This window comes from Daktulosphaira vitifoliae, unplaced genomic scaffold (genome assembly GCF_025091365.1).
Source record: "Daktulosphaira vitifoliae isolate Bord-2020 unplaced genomic scaffold, ASM2509136v1 Scaffold_4, whole genome shotgun sequence".
NCBI classification, from domain to species: domain Eukaryota; kingdom Metazoa; phylum Arthropoda; class Insecta; order Hemiptera; family Phylloxeridae; genus Daktulosphaira; species Daktulosphaira vitifoliae.
The window spans coordinates 4111928-4133422 of NW_026099575.1; the positions used below are offsets into that span (position 1 = coordinate 4111928).

The window sequence follows — 21495 nt, forward strand, 5'->3', positions numbered from 1 at the left end:
TCATTATATTTAAGAATTTGATTATTTTATTGTAAATACTTTTGATTGAATATAATGTTAGTTAAATTGATTATTTCATTAATTAAAATAGGGTCATTTCTATGGCTTCTTTAAATTTGAATATTTCTTACATTTGTATATTTTTATGGCTTCTTTAAAATTTAACATTTTTATGGCTTCATTAAAATTTCAGCATTTCTATAGCTTCTTTAAAGTTCAGCATTTCTACGGCTTCTTTAAAATTTAACATTTTTATGGCTACTTTAAATTTTGAACATTTCTATGACTTCTTTAAAGTTCAGCATTTCTATGGCTTCTTTAAAATTTAACATTTTTATGGCTTCATTAAAAGTTCAGCATTTCTATAGCTTCTTTAAAGTTCAGCATTTCTACGGCTTCTATAAAATTTAACATTTTTATGGCTACTTTAAATGTTGAGCATTTCTATGGCTTTTTAAATTTTTTATCTTGCTATGCTCTTTAAAGTGTCCAAATAGAATCAAAATATTAATTATTTTTGATGGCCAATCACTAAAAATAACTTTAAAATGACTAATGATTTTTTAGAGAGGTTAGAAAATTTCATTAGGACCTATACTTATAGCAAAGTGATGAATTGAACTTATTTTTCTAAAGAATTAATCAATTTTAAAATAATTAATTAAAAATAGTTAATGAGCTTTATACCAATTTATCTCAATATATCAAATAATATTTGTATCAAATTTGAAGTTTTTACGGTAAATCTTTTTTTGTGAGATCTAATAAAAATTTTAAGAACAAGTATTTGACCCACTCTCCCGCATAACATTAAATACGTGGGTTTTTTTAAGACAAACACAAAAATTTGACGACTTGCTTGGATTTTCGACTTTTTTTTCAGCGTATTATATAAAACATTAGTTTATGTCTGTCAAATATTTTAAATAATAGTAAAGGAATAAAAAATAAACACTAATTTTTTGTTATCAAATAAAATGATGAAGCAACGATTAAGCGTTATTATTATTATACAGAGTGTTCAATATAAGAGGTAGTACAGGTGTCAATCGTAGATAAGATGAGAGAAAATTGACTTAGATGGTTTGGTCATGATATGAGGAGAGAGGAATCGGAGGCTGTAAGAATAGTTATAGAAATGAATGTTTAAGGAAGAATAAGTAGAGGAAGACCATAAACAAGATAGAAGGATGTAATTGAATGCGATATGAGGACGGCTAATGTGAGCGTAGATGATATGGGTGATTGTGTCAAGTGGAAGTTTGGGATAAGGGTGACCGACTCCAAGTAGATGGGATTAAGAAGAGGAAAAAGAAGAAACAAAAGATACAGAGTGTTCAGTAAGTAGTGAAACAAGTAAATTGTTACAAACAATAGAAACTCGTTACCTTACTTACTGTACACTCTATACAAAATCATAGGATTTTAAAAGTTTCAAAATTTTTATACAAGTTGTAGAATATTGTCAAACTATGTTTTTTTTTTGTGTATATATAAATTTGTTTTGATTTTTGCTTCGATGCGAAGCCGAGAAGGTATTAATTTTACTATGATGCGTTTTTCTTTTTTGTGTCTTTTACCACTTTTTTCAACTCTTACAGAACCGATTTTTTTTAACTTTTTGAAAAATGTATGGATCAATACAATTTTTTTATGATAAATACTATTTATATACTTCTTTCTAGGTCATATGCGAAACTCTAATTGCAGATTTGAAATCCGAATATAAATAAGGAAATAATAGATCATGTTGCTTTTGGAAAAATCCATTAATTTTTAAAAACTAAGCACTATCTACAGATTTGCATGGAAGCGTTTTTTATGATATTGATTTTAATCACTGTCAGATTAAATCTATACTGGATCCAACTATGCCAAGTCCCCACTGTGTCGTGACCCCACTGTGCTGTGTTTTTTCATTTACACACAATGATTATTTTTGTCTGTCATAATTTATAAAACTGGAAATTATCATCAATTTTTTGATTGGTTAAAAATTTCCATTAAATGTTTATGAAAAAACTAAACCAATTTTTTGTCTTTCTCTATGTAAACAATAAAATAGGAAGAATCGCGTAAAATTTTACAAAATCATATAATTATTCATATAGCATTAGTAAGTTAATGAAATAAAATGATCATTTTTAGACGAATAATACATGTTTATCAATGAAAACACATAAAAAAACAAATATTTTATAAGAACACTAAATACCTCGTAATAAAAATTAGAAACTTTTATAAACTGTATAAAAGAAATCATTATTTTATAAACAAGAATAATATAACTTAGCGATTAATCATTTAATATTTCATTACTTGTGTTTAAGAACAAAAAAAGTGTTCGCAATTATTTCACTATATCATTCAATAAAAAGTTAACAGTGTAAATGAAAAATTAAATAATTTAAGCACAAACTAATGTAAAATACATCATATAGAATAAATAAAAAGACTGGAGTAAATTTTGTGTTTTCTGTAATATCCAAATTTTCGGTTCGTTAAATCATAAAACTTTTTTGGAACGTTGGTGAATTTTATCACCACGCCTTAATATACCAACTGCTATAAAAAACAATTTTGTTTATGTTCTTCCAAAACCGGTACAATCGTGATGTTTTTGATAACATTAATATCTAAAGCGTTAAACGAAATAGTAATTATTAATATTCCGAACAAGTTCGACAAACGGATTACACGCTACTTTAATATTTACAAAACTTGCTGCTCCAATGGGTTTTAATTAAAACCCCTCTTGGTTTTTCTCTCACTGATTCGATATTACACTAATAATTATCAGCCGATATGATGATGAAAGATGATAATAATACCACAATTTGCATCATTAAAACCACGTGTGTTCTTAAATTAAACTATGAAACTCGGTGAATAAAAAATAAACGTTAATTAAAAATATACTATCAAATAAATGCAACCAACGATAATTGGATAACACGAACGACGACACTAATATGTTGAACAATATTAATATTCTTATTAATTGAATAATTACCTTGTTTTAATATTACCTCTTGGTAATATTTCGTAATAATTACCTCTAAAAATGTATATTTTATAAAATGTAATCGAAGTACTAAATATTCATTTTCTTATAGAATATTGTTATTAAAAAATAAAGATTCGACCACATTTTATAACTATTTTGTTTGACAATTTAGAAGTATTTACAAAAGCGCTAAAACATTTGATATTAGTGAAAAGTAACAAAATTGTACTGTTGGATATTTAATTTTATCACTTACGGTTGAAATCTTAGGGGAGGGAACAATGTTGCGATCCCTTAAAAAGGCGTCCTAACGCTTCCGTGTCGGAATCACTAAATACCATCGGCGCTACACTTACCGTGACGGGAAACCGATCGAGATTTGACAAATCGCTGTTGTTGGCACGTGACTGACACGCGTACCCAATAGGACTACGCCGCAGCCGCCCTTTGTTGTTGAAAGTCATTTGACAATCTACTCCTCTTTAATTTAATCTAATTGGTTGCTATACTGATCTATGGTATCCTTAGAGTCAGACATAAACGTTATCATTATAGCAAATATATGTGAGGGCAGATGTCTCATGACAATTCATATAATTTTAAATGAAAGTCTCCATATACGCAGAGTCGGTTATTTCTATCTTAAGTAAACGATTCGAATAATTATAATTGTGAAAGCAAAGACAAACTCACGGACAAAAGTTATGATTAAAAAACCCAGCACAGGGAGGTCGCGGCACAGTGATGACGTGGCTTGCTTGGATATATACTTAATCAATTTAATAATAAGAATCAAGAATTTTCACACAAAAATAGCCTTTGGTAGCCATTTTCACTGTGAAAACAAAATAAAGTCCGAAATTCTTTATTTTCATAATAAAGTACATTACATTAGCTTTAATTTAAGATATGTATAAAAGTGTCAGACTTTCCGGAACACTTTCAAAAGTCAAGTTGAAAATATTAATTTTTTGTGAAAAAGTTGTCATTTTAAATCCCCACCTGTGGGCAGATAAAGGGTTAAATTTTAAATAAAATATATCAAATGATAGGTAAAGTTATCAAGCATCTATGAAAAAAAAAATTATATTGATTTTTTCATTTTTAAGAAAGTTATGAAAGTTTTAAGTAAAAAAAATTGAAAAAATTTCGTAAATTAGCAATTTTTACATTTGTAATTTTTTGGGAGGTGTCCCCCATTTACGGGGAACGAGGGAAATTTTTTCAATTTTTGAGGGTAATGACTTCGACTAGATACCAATTGTAATCTTTTGACGTAGTTTAGAAAGAAATCGGATCAATGAGAGCTGAGAATAAGTGGTAACAGACACAAAAAATACCACATCATAGTAAAACTATTACCTTCTCAGCTTCGCATCGAAGCTAAAAATCAACATTTAATAGCTGTTCTTTTGAAAAAATTTTATAACTAAAATCAAAACTGTCGTTTCGCATTTAACAAACTATTCGAGTAATATCATTTTTCCTAATATACACGTATTTTCTCCGTACAAAAGAATCTTGTATAAATAGCAGAAGTTTTTCCTAATTCATTTATATATTTATTGTATTCTAAAGCTAGTTATGAAATATTTTCTGAGCAATCTTGACAAATTAACTAGTCGTGAAAAAATATTATACTAATACACATTAGTCTGTATAAATTACTAGTATTAGATATTGATATTTATCGCCAAATATCGTCTAAGGTCTTAAATATTGACTATTAAACTGGCTGCGCCACGTCTTTTGAAATCCTAAAATGAATTTTAGCTTCGATGCGAAGCTGAGAAGGTATTAGTATCACTATGATGACACTTTTATATATATTTTTAATTAAAGCTTATGTAATAAATTTTAATATGAATAAGAAAAATTTCAGACTTTAGTTTGTTTTCATGGTGAAAACTAACATCAGTTTTTAAAAAAATAAGATTTTTGTAAAAAATTCTTTTTTATATTTTTAATTTTATAATGCTATAATTTTTTGAATAATATATGGATCAATACAATTTTTTTATGATAAATACTATTTACAAACTTCTATTATTCGGCATACTTTTTTTTTAAATAAAACCATTTCTCTTTATATATTACACTTATAATTCATAAAACTTGTAATCAAGATATAAATAAGAAAATAGGAGATCATTTAGCTTTTGAAATAATCCACCAATTTTTTTAAATTAAACGCTATCTACAGATTTGCATCGAAAGGTTTTTTATGATAGTAATTTTATTAACTGTTAGATTTCATTATACTTGACCCAACTGTGCCATGTCAACACTGTGACGTGACCCGCCTGTGCTAGGTTTTTTTATTTTGCAAATTGTTAATAGAGGCACAAATGCGCTAGTTAAATTTTCATCAAAAAATTACTAGCATTTGAGCTTGTCAGAAGTAAAATCAGGATTGAAACCTCTGCTGGTGAAAATAATTACATGTTTAAGATACATTTTCGAAAAAATTGTAAACATTTTTCATAAATGTGGCCGCACCCACCTTTAAAAAAAAACCTGAACTTCGTGAAATATACTTTTATATATTGTACCAGACCTTTATTGGTCCAAATTTCTTTGGAAGTCGTAAAAAATGCTTTTAGGGTACATGCCGTCCTGCCCATACGGTTTTCCGTAAAAATCAATGAAGGTTAGTATCAGTTTGCAGTGATTTTTTATTTAACATACTATTACACAAAACAATCTGATAGTCCCCTGGTGAAAGTAAATATTACAACTTTTTAAACTAAAATCATCCCTGAAGAGCTATAAAAGTGACGCGTAATGTAACGCAGCAAAAATAGTATTTTTCGAGAAATAACCGCATGTCTGATCATAGTTTGAACGGTCCCAAAAGACCAATCATTTATTTAAAAGCCTACCGACCAATATTCACCCCAAATGAACAATAATGTCCAACTTAAATTTTTCTATGTCACCAAACTGATCTGATGTTGATCAAGTTGTCTCCTGAGTAATTAAAAAACTATTCAATTTTATTCTCATTAAATAAATTATAATTGTTTCTTATTTATAGTTTAAAAAGATATCTTTTAATTAAATAATAACATGGTTACTTACCTAAATTTATCACCGAAATGAAATTTTATTTAACTAAAATAATATCAAGACTGGGACTTTATTTAGTGTTCAACATTTATTAAAAATTATAAAATGCAATAAAACAAACCGTATTATTATTATTTTTTTTTTTTTTTGGAAGGCGTTACTTAAAAAAAATTATTCATTTATATTTGTATGAATTCTTAATGCAACTAAAGCCATTACTTTGAAATCTTTAGCTAAAAATTGATGAAGTAATTCTTTGATTTTCGGTTCTCTCTTAAAAGCTACAACGTGCTAAAAAGGACGAGAAAACCTATACAAAAAAAATATTGCTTAACTTTAAGAAAATTTCTAAAGGTAAAAAAAATTATAAATTAATTTTATTTATTTATATATATATATTTATAGTTGATGCGTATATTTTATAATAATTAATTTTTATAAGTTTTATGCAAATTGTTTACAAATATATTCTTATCACACAATTCATTTAGTAACTAAATATTCATTTAAAGAAACACGTTTAAAATGATTTTTAATTTTCACTGTCTGATAACAACTTAAAATATTCTACGTCAATTACATGCATAAATGATCGTATTACTTTAAAATTGATTCCTTCGAGTCTCGTTGTGAGATTTAATAAAAATTTTTTTATTTTATCAGCTGCATCAATCAAATGGTTCCTCTTAATATTTTTATCTACGTTTTCTATTGAAGTATTGCTTAAATTGATATTATTTAATTTAGATGAAATATTTTGCAAAATTTTTTTTATTGAGGAGACATAATTGTTTTTCAGGTAACTGTAAAATGAAGCTGTAACAATTTTTTGAACTAATATTAAATCTTCATCTTCATTCAAATCTAAATAATCCATAAAATTAGATAGGTACTTTGATATATCGTTATGGAACATAAATGGATTTGAATTTATAACATTTTTTTTAAATAAGATACTAGATTTTTTCAATAGCTCATAGTACTCCAATATCAAACGTATAAAGAATACTTTTAATATCTCAATAGTAAAATTCTGAGTTTTTGTTAACAACAGTATTTGATGACTCAATGTAATTTCATTTGAACATTTTACAAGGCAAAGTTGATCTTTAATGTCTTTTATTGTCTTTTCCCATTTGATCTGCACTTTTAAATCTTGGTTGAGTGTGTCAAGAAGATCGTTATCTAATATTGCATTTTGGAATGTTAAATTCTCAAACAAAAAGTTTACTTCCTCGTAACCTTCTTTATCTTTTTTCATGTCTGCGTTAGAAAGTAAGGAACTTAATATTACTACCTTTTTTGCGGCTAACACATCGCATCGTTCGCTCAAGTTAAATTTGAATTCTTTGTTCCAATAATAAGTTTCGATAGCTGTTTTGCATTCGTCAGAATTATAAATGTCATTAATTATATTTTTCATTGAATTGTGAATATTGCTAATAGTTGTTTGGCTTTTAGTGTCATGACCTTTGAATAATACTGAATAGACATAGTTCGATACCCTCATCGTGTACATATAAAACAACCATAAGACATCTTTAATATCTGTATTTTTAAGTTTATCGTAGTAATGCATAGATTGAATTATAAGAGTAGCTTCTCTTGTAAATTTCAGATTTTCAAAAAACTTCTGACGATTTGATAGCAAAGGTTCGAACAAATTTTTATCTATAAAAAAGTCTTCCATCAACCGCATATAAATTTTTGCTCCTAGAATATAACTACATTTAATTTCTGCGTAATTTAAATCGATGAATTTTTGAAATAATGTTTCATTCGCTTTCAGTAACGCCTTATAAAAAACAAATGGCTTCGGAGTAAAAAGCTTATTAACATTTAATAATTCTAAACACTCATTCTTCAATTTTTCTCTATCTCCACTGGTAATTTGTATGTTACAAAAAAACACTAAGGGTATGATTACGGCAAAATATTTGTACATATTATCTGTATTGTTAATACACAGATTACACCAAAACACAAGCACTGGTGATTATAGTCCTTTCAGTTAGTTTCTCACTATATTTATAAGCATGAAATAATTTTCGATAGTTATTTTTCTCGAAACTTACAATTGAGGTATCGTAAATATTTAGTTAATATCCCACATGATATTAAAACTATGCAAATTTACAAGTACTATAAATATACATGTAGTCATATACCATATTTTTGGTTTATTATGCGTCAAATTAAAATTTTTTTAGAAATTTATTTTAAATGATTTAAAAAATTACAAAATCGATTAGCGTAAAAATTTCAATTACATCAATTATTCTAATCTCTAAGCACATCTTTAATAACAATATATTTTTGGGAAATCTAATTACCCTTCTACAAGAAATATTTAAGAAGTATTTCTGAAAATTCCTCATTTATTATTTTACATAAATTATAATTCTAAAGAATTTTACATATAATGAAAAAAACCCATCACGAGGGGGTCGCGGCACAGTGGTGACGTAGCATAGTTGGATCAAGTATAATGATATCTGACAGTGATCAAAATCACTATAAAAAAAAAACGCTTCGATGCAAATCTTTATATAGTGTTTAATTTTAAAAAATTGGTGAATTATTTCAAAAGCTACATGATCTGCTAGTTCCTTATTAATATCCTGATTAAAATAAAGTATGTCGAATGAAAAAGGGATTATTAAAAAATATTATTTCTCATAACAAAAATTGTGTTGATCCATACATTTTTCAAAAAGTTATAGCATTATAAAGTTAAAAATGTAGAATACAAAATCGAGAATTTTCACACAAAAATAGCATTTGGTTGCCATTTTCCCCGTGAAGACAAAATAAAGTCCGAAATTTTTTTTTCCATAATAAAGTACATTACATTAGCTTTAATTTAAGATATGTATAAAAGTGTCAGACTTTCCGGAACACTTTCAAAAGTCAAGTTGAAAATATTAATTTTTTGTGAAAAAGTTGTCATTTTAAAACCCCCCCCCCCCATAGGCAGGTAAATAGTCAGATTAATAAAAAAAATATACCAAATGAAAAATAACGATATCATGCATCTATATAAAAAAAAGTTATATTGATTTGGTCATTTTTAAAAAAGTTATGGCAATTTTTGAGGGTAATGTCTTCGACTAGATATGATTTGTGATCTTTTGACGTATTGTTGAAAAAAATCGGTCCAGTGAGAGCTGAGAAAAAGTGGTAACAGACACAAAAAAAAAAACACATCATAGTAAAACCAATACCTTCTCAGCTGCGCGTCGAAACTAAAATAATTTTTCATTAAAAATGAATGGTATTATTTGTAAATTCGGGTTATCTATATTTATCAATTAATTCAATTTCATAGACATCGATGCAAAAATGGTCAAATGGAAAAGATACAATGTTAAGATAAACAAATACACAAAATGAAACTATAAAGTTTATAAAATAACTGCAGAACCAATGATTGTGTTATTCAAAAATAATAGAAATAATTTACAAAGTATAAATATATATTTATTATAATTTAATATACATTTTTATGTATAAAAAAATTTTTTTTTTTAAAAATTCCACACATTATGACAGTTATAATTTATCATCCATATGTATTTATTTTTAAATCCATTTGAACATTTATTAATAAATTAAAATTAATATTCACATTCATTATTGGTTTATTTATAAATAGCCATAATAGTAGAAACCAACTATTATAACACTGTGTTAGACCATAGAAATATTCAAGGACTCGTATGGGACCCAATCATACGATGGTAAATGAATAATACTGAATAGGACCTAGAAATCCACAGATAAAATAACCTTTTACTCTCCAGGTGTACCATACTTAACTATGTATCAACAAGTGGGATAAATATACTTGGTTTGATGCTCAACTTAAAATTTGATTTAATTTTTTTCAAGTCCCTTGGTTCTACTGTGGTTTGTTAAACTTTGCCTAATAGTTTTTAAAAACATGTTGTACCTAATAAATTACCATTTACACCAATAAACTGGATAAATATATTCATTTTTAATAATCATTATCACTGTTTTATTTTTGTGTCAACATTTACTACTATTATAATTTATTGAACTAATTTATTTATTATTACTGCGTCGTATATGTTAATTTTATTCACTTGTACATCTATTGTACTGTTATACTATTTAATTCGCTATGTCGCAAACGATTGAAATAGTATGGCTGTGGCAGTTCGTTGATTGGACAGCTTGTTTAAAATTTTCTTGAAAAATCAAGTTGTTTATATGTAAAACAACAATGCTGATATTAAATGTGGCAAATGGACACCAATTAGCATTTGAATACGATTCGGGACGACTAACTTGTGTTTCCTACTCGTAATTACCCATTTCATTATACATAAATCTCGTGTGAAAAGGTGAAATTCTCCAATATTTTAAAATGTAGACAAGCACTGCATGCTTCCTTTATGAATTTTAAACGACCAATGACAAATCCACGGAGTAAACAATTATTTTAAACATACAAAATTAGGTTCGTGGGAGAGTTTTAACCGCCCTCGTGTGTACAGCTTTACAATCTAACAACATTAATTTATTAATACGTTTGTTTTTACGGCTCTGCCGAGTTTAAAGTGCTATTAATAGGATAAAATAATCGAACAGATTTATCGGTTTGACACAAAAAATGTTTACAGCGTGCTTATGGAGATAAAACGCAACGGTCGGGTGTACGGTTTCTGTTCCAAACAAATCGGTGAACTGTTATCAAAAAAAAAATAATAATAACAAACACAGTTTCGAGGGCACCTAAAACCCAAATAAACGCTAAAACAAAAACCGTTTCGAGGACATCTATCACGAGGATCCACATAAACTCCGCGTGCCCGACTCATAAGGAATTCGGTACTCGCCACCGAAGTAATTTCAACGCCAACAACAATAATCGAGAGATTTACACGACACACTTGTACATGTGCAATAATAACTACTACAGTAATAATGTCTAAACAAACAGCGCGCCATTTCGGAGAGCATAAAATGTGGTGATCGAGCCCGTCGACCCGGCGGCACTGCGAACAGAAGGAACTCCATGAGAACGGCGACAATATGATGGCCAGGCGCCCGTCTGCCGACCGACCCTTATAATCCCCGTGTGTTGTAAACCGATTACACACAGACACAACGGTGACGATATCGCCACCGCAACTTTTATTGGTCCATATAAAGCAATAATAACAGTTTGTCCCGTTTACACACACACACACACACACAAGCGCATTCAGAGCAAGGGCCTTTATCCGGTCGGTCGGTATTAATAATAACCAGCGGATAATAAATGAGCTTCCGGTTTTGATACGACGATCTTGCCGGAGCTAAAGACAATGAGCAGATTTTCATATTTATTTTATGGTCCGTCGAGCGGACTTTGAATGTAAATGTCGTCGGAAGAACGGCTGTGACGTCCACACGCTCAGCGATCAATTTTCATTGTCGCTGTGTAGTTATCGTCAAGAACATTGTTTTTGGATTTATCGTTTTATGATATTTGGCGGCTTTTTAAAGCACAGATGATATTATGGTTTAATTTTTATGTTACTGCGTTAGAAATGAAGAAAAACTATTGACTTTTAGTTAGTTGACAACATTAACGAACTTTTATTGCACTTTGTCAGTTTAAACAACACATCCATCGCGTTGTTAAGTCAATATCGTATAATGACTCTTAGCTCTCAAAAGTCGCATACTTCTTCAATACTTTCATTTAATTGTTTTAAAACAGCGGAATAATAAATTGTCCAAGTGTTCAATAAAACTTAATATGCGTTTTTTATCGAATTTCAAGTTATTTACAAAATACTTAATATCGTCTAATAATAAAATGGTGAACATTTGTCAAAGATAAATATTTCAGTTTTTATCAATTTATTTTTATGGGTTTTTCTGCGAGGATTTGTCAACGTCTAAAAATAATGAAAACTAAAATTAATGTTATTTGTGACTTGATGAAATTCTTGTCAATTGAGTCGTTAAGAAATATCATTAAATAAAAGTGATGCATTCCATTTACATCAAAACTAAGGTGATTCCTTCTTAAAGACAGAGATTAAGTTAAGGTCTAAATATCCCTCTCGTACTATACCTCCTTTTTTTCCTTAAAATTGCAGGAAAACTGCTCAAAAACTACAATATTATTTAAATAAGAAAATTAACGCTCGATTATAATAGTATTCACAGGATTTTTATACGTGAAACATTATTTACATTCTCCTCCAAATTATATCTTTCACGTACACGTTTAAAAATGTATATGATCGAAGACTTTTTTATAGATAAAAATTTGTTCGAACCCTTGCTATCAAATCGTCAGAAGTTTTTTGAAAATCTGAAATATTATTTATATGAAAATATTCAGTATTATTCATAGGTCATGACACTAAAAGCCAAACAACTATTAGCAATATTCACAATTCAATGAAAAATATAATTAATGACATTTATAAATCTGGCGAATGCAGAACATATATCGAAACATATTATTGGAACAAAGAATTCAAATTTAAATTTTATAAGGTTTGACTATCACGATAGTAAAAAAATGTTATACTTCTATTGCTGTTATAGAGTAATTAAATAAACGATAATTTTTTTGTAATTCATACATTTTTATGAAATTTCAAAATCGCTGTTCATCGAAATCTCAAAATCATAAAAAATATGTTATTACATTTTCTTAACTAGTAAACTCTAGAAAATGTCGGTAAAAATAACTATTCAATCAGTTATTTATAAATCAAAACAATGATTGATGTTTGTAGAAAATATACTGAAAATTTTGTCTACTGTTAGTGCTTGTTTTATTTAACCATTTACATATATAGGGAATTAACAAAGCATATCAAGTGTTGAAAATTGAAGAGGTTACACAACAATAAATTGAATTGATGTCTAAAGTGTGCACTGGGACTTCTTCTGCAAACGAGTTCTTCCCAGTGAGAGAATCACACGATCGCACCCTTTCTATTGCAATCTCTGGATCAGTATCAGCACACACATGAAAATATTACATGTTAAATATTATTAAATGCTATCGTTATTTCCGGTTGATGGTTTTTTATGACATTTGCACAAGGTTTAGTCATTAGTTAAATCACATTCTAAAAAACCAACGTGTGACAATATTATGTATAGCTATTTTGAATTGATGCCAAATACCAAATAATATTATTTATACATATTACAATGAAATAATTTTGATATCGGTTTGTAGTACCTGTGTGCATTGGTGTGATTCAAACACAGAGTATTTGCCAAAATACTGAGTGACAATTTCCTAAATTTCATTACGTCTAATGTTCCGTGTTAAATGAAAACAAATCTACACGTGAACATAAAAAAATTGTTTTCAAATATACGACATCAGCAACTCTAAATACATTTTATTCGAATTTTCTGTTGCATTTAATTTAGCGGCATTGGAAATAATCTAATTTGATCAGCCCTAGATATAACTTTTGGGGATATTGAGTAGAAAATCGCCCCCGTGTATAATTATGTAATGTTAGCTAAAAAAAATTACATATAAATACGAAAAAATATTTGAGTATTACATGTGTAAAAAATGTTATTTGCTTATGTTGAAAATACGTGCGTTTGTATTAAAGAAAAAAGTTTCTCGGTAGTGTATGTACTGAAAGTAACTGATCGTCTTTGATCATGACTCTTGGAAATCCCTTAGACCATTCGACATCCGGCAGGGTCATTTCACACTTTTTTTAACATGCATTATTATTACATCAGAAACGGCGGCGGCGGCAATCAGTGTATGCGGTGAACCGGATATTTTACACTGAGTTTATGCCTACGAGGAGTAGATATTCATGGCACTTTTTGTTACAATCATCGCTTGTACTGCACAGAGAGTGAGAGATGGCAAAGAGGGAGAATAGAAGGTGATGTTTGATGGGTCAGATAAACCGCGATACTGACGCACGCTCGTGATCACAAAGGTCCATTTGAATAAACGTAACATCAGTCAGCCAGAGCGTATGATTCAATTTGAGCGTTCCCTTATAAACACACATACAGCCCTCGAGCCGCCCTAACAAATCCGGATTTATGGTAGTTGGGGTGACCACCGCCTTTCGGCGAAAAGGAGTAATTGATACTGATTTACGACCGAACCCGAATCGGATTGACTACATAAGTCATGATGGTTCGGTATAATAACGTCGTCGTCATCGTGACGAACCATTTTCGCCGGTCCAACACTTCATGGCACTTCACAGTAATGTTGTACGCACACACTTTATTAAATTTATGTACAAAACACCGACACATATTTAAATCTACTGTACAAATCACACATTCTTATGAAATTGGGGTGCAATAGACCCTAAAAAGTACGTGAACCGTGTGAAACCTCAATTTTTATTCGATTATACAATGACTAAATCTACAGCACAGCAATTGTCCCGACTAAATCCAGTGCTGATATATAGTCATGAATCTTAAACGAATTTTGCAAATCCGCACAATTTCTATTGTGACCAACAATAGAAAATAAAAATCATTTCAAGTTAAATTATATTACGCATGGAAATTTTTTTTATCAAAAACGCCGTTTACACTGAATAATTTTTAATTCGATATGTATTTTTTTACGTTTTACACGCTCGGTGATAATTTTATGCGCGCCAATATAAAATCGAACAGATTAAATTCGAACTGCTTTGAAATTTTAATCAAACTATCTACAAACCGATCAAAGTTTATTCGACGGGATTGTAATATTTTGACCATTAACTATATAAACGCCATATAGATAACAAGGGTATCGTCTAAATATAATGTTTTGACGAAAAATTTGAAAAACAAACACAATTTAGCGCGCTGATTAATTAATTTTGCGATTAGTTAACAATGCTACGAAAACACCACTACCGCTCCGAAAAACTATTATATTTGAGTGGTTTGTTTAGGAGCAGTAAATATAAAGCTGAGCTGTGCATTATCTAAAGAGGTCTATTGTTGTGTTGTAGGGAAATCGCATGACTTTCTCAGATAAAACAGCGTAATATTGTTATGCGATAATAATATTAGCACAATCTGTGCGTTCGCTGGCGTTGGGTCCACTTTGGCTAGATTGGCCGTCTTGCCAGCCATATGCAACGCCTCAGCCGGCTGTTTATCATCGTCGCGGACGAGATTTAATTTCGAAAATGGAATTGGCCTGTTTTTCACCGACACGACCGCTGTTCGCCGGCGACAGCACACTGCCATATTGGCCCTTTTTATTTTTATTGCGCGCCATGTACAATAATAACATGTACGCCAATGTTGGCCGCCTTTCCACTCGGTGTCTGTGCACATAGTTGACACCGAACTGAATTTAATCATACGCACACATATATAGTGTATAGCATTTGGTTATTTTTTAGAGACAATAAGCTAAAGTAGCCTTTGGTCCCCGACACCGTGCGCCATGACTACCAATCGCACATATAGATGAAATAAAAAACAGAAAGTTTCGACACTCGGTCGTTGGGCGAAAAGTTTGTGAAATTTATTGAGTGACAAGTACGACGATCTCCGTGGACTATAATACAAAATTCTTCTGCTATTACATTGTAATGTTAAAAAATAAGAACGATTTATCGACGAAAACTCAAAAAACATATACTAATAAAATACACTTAACAAATGAAATAAAAATATAATGACGATAAAACTCTTAGAAACTCGATAGGATTTTTGATGTTTTATTATTTTTAAATTGCTTTATAAGCAACAACTTGTAAAATTATTTAAGTAAAACAGCGACTCGCTTTTTTTAATGTCTGTTTTTTATTAGTTGTATTTTTAAGACGAATTATCGTAAATTATATTAATATATTTTATCAGGCGGAATAGTCTATGCCCAAAATCTTAACAAAAAAAAACAAATTATAACTAGAAAATTAGTTAAAATATTAATTGGCAAGTTATTACGAAGTTAAAAACCCGACGTTCAATTTATCTAACCCTTCGGTTGCTAATTATTTATCTTTATACGAGAGTTTATGTATTGAAAAAACATTCACCAATACTCTGTCTCGAGATCATTTATTGATACTCATTTCTTTTCGTCAGTGATAACATCTCAAAAAAAATAAATCATCTACTAAAAACAATTTAATAACTGAACACCTTGTATATTAGTACATAATAATTATCAATCGGTTTTTCCGTATACATTCTACGCATTAATTAATGCGTAGAAGAACGACAAAAATTATATGGAAATTAATATTGTTAAATCATTGACATAACACCTGCGAACACAACATTATAGAATTCAAAAATCAATAATATTATATCAAATATATTATCCTTTAAAATTAATGACGTACATTTAAACAATTTTAACTAGATTATTTTCTACGTCGTTTGAAACAAAGACGATTGTTTCACGATTCCGAGGAATTATTAGAACATTATTTTAAAGAATACATTCGTTTTTCGAAACTTTACATAATATTAACACATTTTCTTTAGGCATCGTGAAATTTTGGTCAAAACTATAAGTCGCCTACCGTTATCGACGTTTCTAGTTTATCATTAACATAATATGACAATGACAGTTTCGATATTTTCACGAGTATTAAAGTTGACACCCCTATAAGTTGTAAGGGATGATTCTAAAAAGTAGCTATTAGCTAACAAATCGAGAAATATATTTAGTAAAAACACTAAAATTGTTTTTCCCGATATTGGTTTTATTTTCAGAGCAATCGAGTGGTTTATGATAAACCGATCACTCTGTAGTTACGGTATAAAAAAATTTAATCTTTAAACAGAAAGCGTTAAACACCAGAAAATATTCTGTAAATATCTTTAGTAAAAAATTACAGGAATAGTGTGTTTTCCAGAAAAAAATACAATGATTTATTGTTGTTTACATTTTTTAGTCTCGATGAGAATTTTATTTTATATTTAAACGCCAAGTGCTATTTTCTGATTAACTGCAATTCGTATTGAACTTTTAAACAATTCCCACTGGTTTGTCTTCCGCCACTAGTTTATCTATGCGAGGGGTGTAATTAAGGGGCGACCAAGATGCGTTTATCTCAATATAAAAACAAATATGAGCTGAACGTTTCATGTTTGATTTCGTTCGGAAAGGTAATGGACAATTTTCTTATGCAATTCCGTCCAGACAAAATCTTAGTTACGCCTCCGACGTTTTATTTCCGTCGATCGAATCGACTTCCGTAGCGTTACAAAGCTTCACATTCGGATGTATTGAGGAAGTGTCTCGGAGCATGTGATAATTGCGGCTGAACGGATACAACTCCGTCCCGTCGATCTTCAAATGAACATGTCAACCGACAGCCGTGACAAAACCAATGAACACAATATATAACCGGACGGTATATCACGCAGCTTGTACATCACACGCGGCTTCCGGACTGTTCCGACTGTATACATTGCCGAGCCAACGCGGGCAATGGAGGGAACGAACTCGATGCGCAAATAAACCCGCACAACTCGTTCCGGTCGCGTTTTATTTATGTACTCACGCGGGACACGGGCCGCGTTAACCGTTGTCCCTCCTCGAGTGTATTGTGCAAGTCGTTTTTGTATCGGTTCGCTGTGCGGCATCGAATCCGCAGCAAACAATGGCCGATCATCCGCTATTGTTTCAACCTCTGATTCGCTATTAATTATTATTGTTGCATTGTCACGGTGACAGCAGACTCACCGGAACCCGTTGGTCCAGGAAAAACGCAGCAAATTTTGTTGGTCGACAGGTGTCCCTTTGTCCGCTCCAGTCGGCGCTAGTGCTTCTGTTTCAACATTATTGCGGTTACCAATACATTATTATGTACGTCGCGGATGTACTTCACGCGTGCCCGGAATTTACTGTGCATATAATACCGGAAAAGGAATCTGATCGTAAATTAAAAATGTGGCCCCAATCGTCCAAAGGGGACCACATTAACCTTGTTTATTCAATTTTCATTTGTGTGGGCCTTTTTAAGAGTTGTAAATAATGTATTAATTAACGTAGTAATTCAATCCTTAATTATTAATCCGATGGCGATTTATAAAGTAGAACAATTGTTGTCAACAACACAATTTTAACGAAAATGACTATTTGAAAAAACATACAAAACGAATCCGATAATTACTCATTTTATGATAATGGCCAGGAGATAAGAAAATTACATTATTCAAACTAGTTTCTAAAATTACTTGAGTAATATATTGAGTATCACACTCCAAAAGTAGGCTTTCTCATACTTTTTAAACATTTTATTTCAGTTTTATAAACTAAATAAATTACTAATAAGAAAATCGACGTTTTTTAACAATTATATAGATATATATATATATAATTTTATCTGCAATTTTTATGATTCCACGTTTAATAATATAAAATTTGAGAAACTTTTCAAAGGCAATCGCAATTCTTTGCACAACAAATACCTTGGAAAAATATTATACTGATATTTAAACGTATAGTTAAAATTCTATTATAATGTTGTTTTTCATAAGATTATGATCAACAATTAAAAAAATCAGTTGTTTTGTCATAATATCTGTTAATTTATATATATATTAAAAAATAATAAAATTTATTAATATTCAATTTGTTTGTGTTTTCTACAAGATTATAAGACAAATTGTTCAACATTCACAATAGTAGCAGTGACTTAATTATAAAAATCATATTCTATCTACGGCATAATAGTGAATATATTTATTTTTAGACAGCTGAAATAACATGATAGCTTAATTATTTATTACTTTTTTTTTTTGTTATTATTAAAACTATTATTTATTACTGTAAAGTATCGCGCGAATAAAATAGATAATAGAAAATAGCACACATTCCAAACATTCCCTGAAAATAATATCGTGTTACTATACTTCCGGATCTAGTAAATTACTTAGTTTTATTGTTGTTGTTAGCAAACTTATTTTTTGAGTCGTATAATACAAGTGACATTTAACTATCTAGCGACTAACATACGAAGTCGGCGTGTAAATGAAACTAAAACAAGGGCATCGTGTACGACCTCTTTGTGCGGAATTTGACAAACACATATATATTGAAGCTTTTAAAAGTGGCCTCCCCTCTGTACAACCGGGACCCTCTCCGTGTACGGCTGGGATTTATATTTCCAGCTGTTATCTACCCGTACAGTGTTCGGTGGCAATGTATTATAACGGACAGACTTATGATATATCCGTTGGAAATGGCGGCGTCTCAGGGTGACGGCCGTGGGGGTTCAGAAGACGCGAGGGGAGACGGTAAAGAAAATATACACATACGCACACTGGCAAACATGTATTGCGGGGGCGTCATCCGTTTTATGAATACAGCGCCGCAAGGCTCCGTCTTGTAGATTTCCACTTTTATTGACCTCCTACCCGCGCCACCATCCACCGCGTACTATCCAAAAGACCTTCATAAAAGAGCCCTCCGCCTTTTTTCTCCATTTTTTTTCGCTTTTAGAAAAATATGCGAAAGACCGTGCGGTTGGTAGAAGTGCACAGGATCGAGAGGGTCACGGATGATTTATGGTCATCTGCGGTAATAGTCGTTAGGCTCTCCTTCTTCGTCTCCTGAATTTACACTCGGTCAATATGGGACTAGTATGATAAGAACGCGCGCAAAAGAGATACCGGATGTGTGTAAGAGTTTTTTGCCTTTCATTTTACGACTTTGTAAGACGCATTTTTTCTTGTCTTTAAGCCACACGTATATACTATTTTCCTCGCGCGAACCCTCAAAACAATATAAATCCGGACGAGTTCTTATATTTCCGCTTAAAGATGACTTTTTGATTTTTCCATTCTCACAATAACATTAGTATAATATTACACAAACAACACTCTGCATAATATAGTGTCACAGCAAAGGCAACGTAATGAAGGGTAACAGCGAATTATGTTGTCGGACCAAGTCGTGCCGATAATAATATCACTTGCGGTTATTTTTATTATTGTTTGGGGACCATTTCTTATATTGAGACCGAAAAGAATGCTAAATATTTGAGTTAACTCAAAGAGAATGAATTAGTAACTTAGAGAGGGTTTGAAATTTCGACTTTTTCTTAGATGTGGATAAATTGAAGCATTTTTTTTTTAAGTATGCACTAACTAACAATACCAAAAAGGTACGTGTTTTAAATTTGAACTTAAATACATAAAATCGTCTCTACCAGCATGATTCACTAAAAATGAATTATAAAATCATTTGAACAATTAGTGACATTTTATCAATAAAACAAATAATATCAAATTTTAGTATTAAAAAAAATATATATGAAAAGAATTTTGTATTAATTTAAATAAAATAACTTTTGTGTCTTTATTACAAAATACAATCAATTATGCATAATATTAAGTGACAAAATTGATATTGTATTTGTCTAAAATAATTATATTCAGTAATAAACTACAAAATTTGCACTTGATTATACATAAATTATAAAATAAATGTTGAACCAGATAAACTAAGTAAAAAATACATTTTTATTATAGGACCTTCAAAATATTTAACAGCATAATTAATTTTATTGAAATTTTCATGTTTGCAATGAATATAATATAATTAACTTGTCTGCAAATTTATACGTATTTCTTTCTTTCATAATAATAAATTCTAAAACACAAACATCAATTTATGTAACATTTTTAAGATTAACTCTTTTTAAACAGAAATAAATGACAAATGTATTTGATAGAAACTATTTCGAGATTACCTACAAATAAATTGACCAATTGCTTTAATATCTTTTTATCCCTCATTATGTGCTATGAAAAATCGCATTTTAAAATATTCTATTAAAAAAGGAGTTACTTCACGACATACTAGCTGAGCGAGTGAAACAGGAAGAAAAAAATTTAAAACTCAAGTCAGGCAGACAAAACGCTATATATATATATATATATTATTATTATTATTATTATTATAATTTTTTCACTTTTTTCTTCCAACTTTTTTTTCTTCGGTAGCCACGGCATAGTTGTTAGACAGTTTTTTTTTTTAAGAACTCTGTTTTAATGATTCACTTGTAAGACGGTGTAATTTTATTTCCCTTTTATTTTTTTGTTATATCAATCGATTTATCATAAACCCTTCGATTACTCGTAAAATAAATTACGATAATAACAATAAAATTTGCTTTTTTTATATTTTAATATATTTTTTGATTTCTCAGCTAATAATTAATTTTTAGAATCATCCGTTATAAATTAAAGGAGTATCATTTTTTTTTTTTTTTTTTGTGGAATTATACATATAAAATCTTATAAAATAGAAAATAATCTAATCAAGAAAATGACTAGTCCATAACAACTTTTAAACAAATATTTCAAAAGATTTTAACAATTTAAATTAATGATTGGAGACGAGGAGTAGTTTCTGCTATTATTATTTTTAGTTATTTCCCAATTATACTCTTCGTCCCGCC

The 21495-nt window shown here is 29.8% G+C and overlaps 1 protein-coding gene across 1 annotated transcript in view; it reads right to left on the minus strand.

Moving 5' to 3' along the window:
• Positions 1-302: 302 nt before the first annotated feature.
• LOC126905432 (transmembrane protein 17B-like) overlaps positions 303-21495 on the minus strand; it is a 53934-nt gene continuing 32741 nt past the window's right edge. The window contains exon 6 of the mRNA XM_050685111.1: positions 303-398. The gene's annotated coding sequence lies outside the window, so the exon portion shown is untranslated. The remainder of the gene's footprint in view (positions 399-21495) is intronic.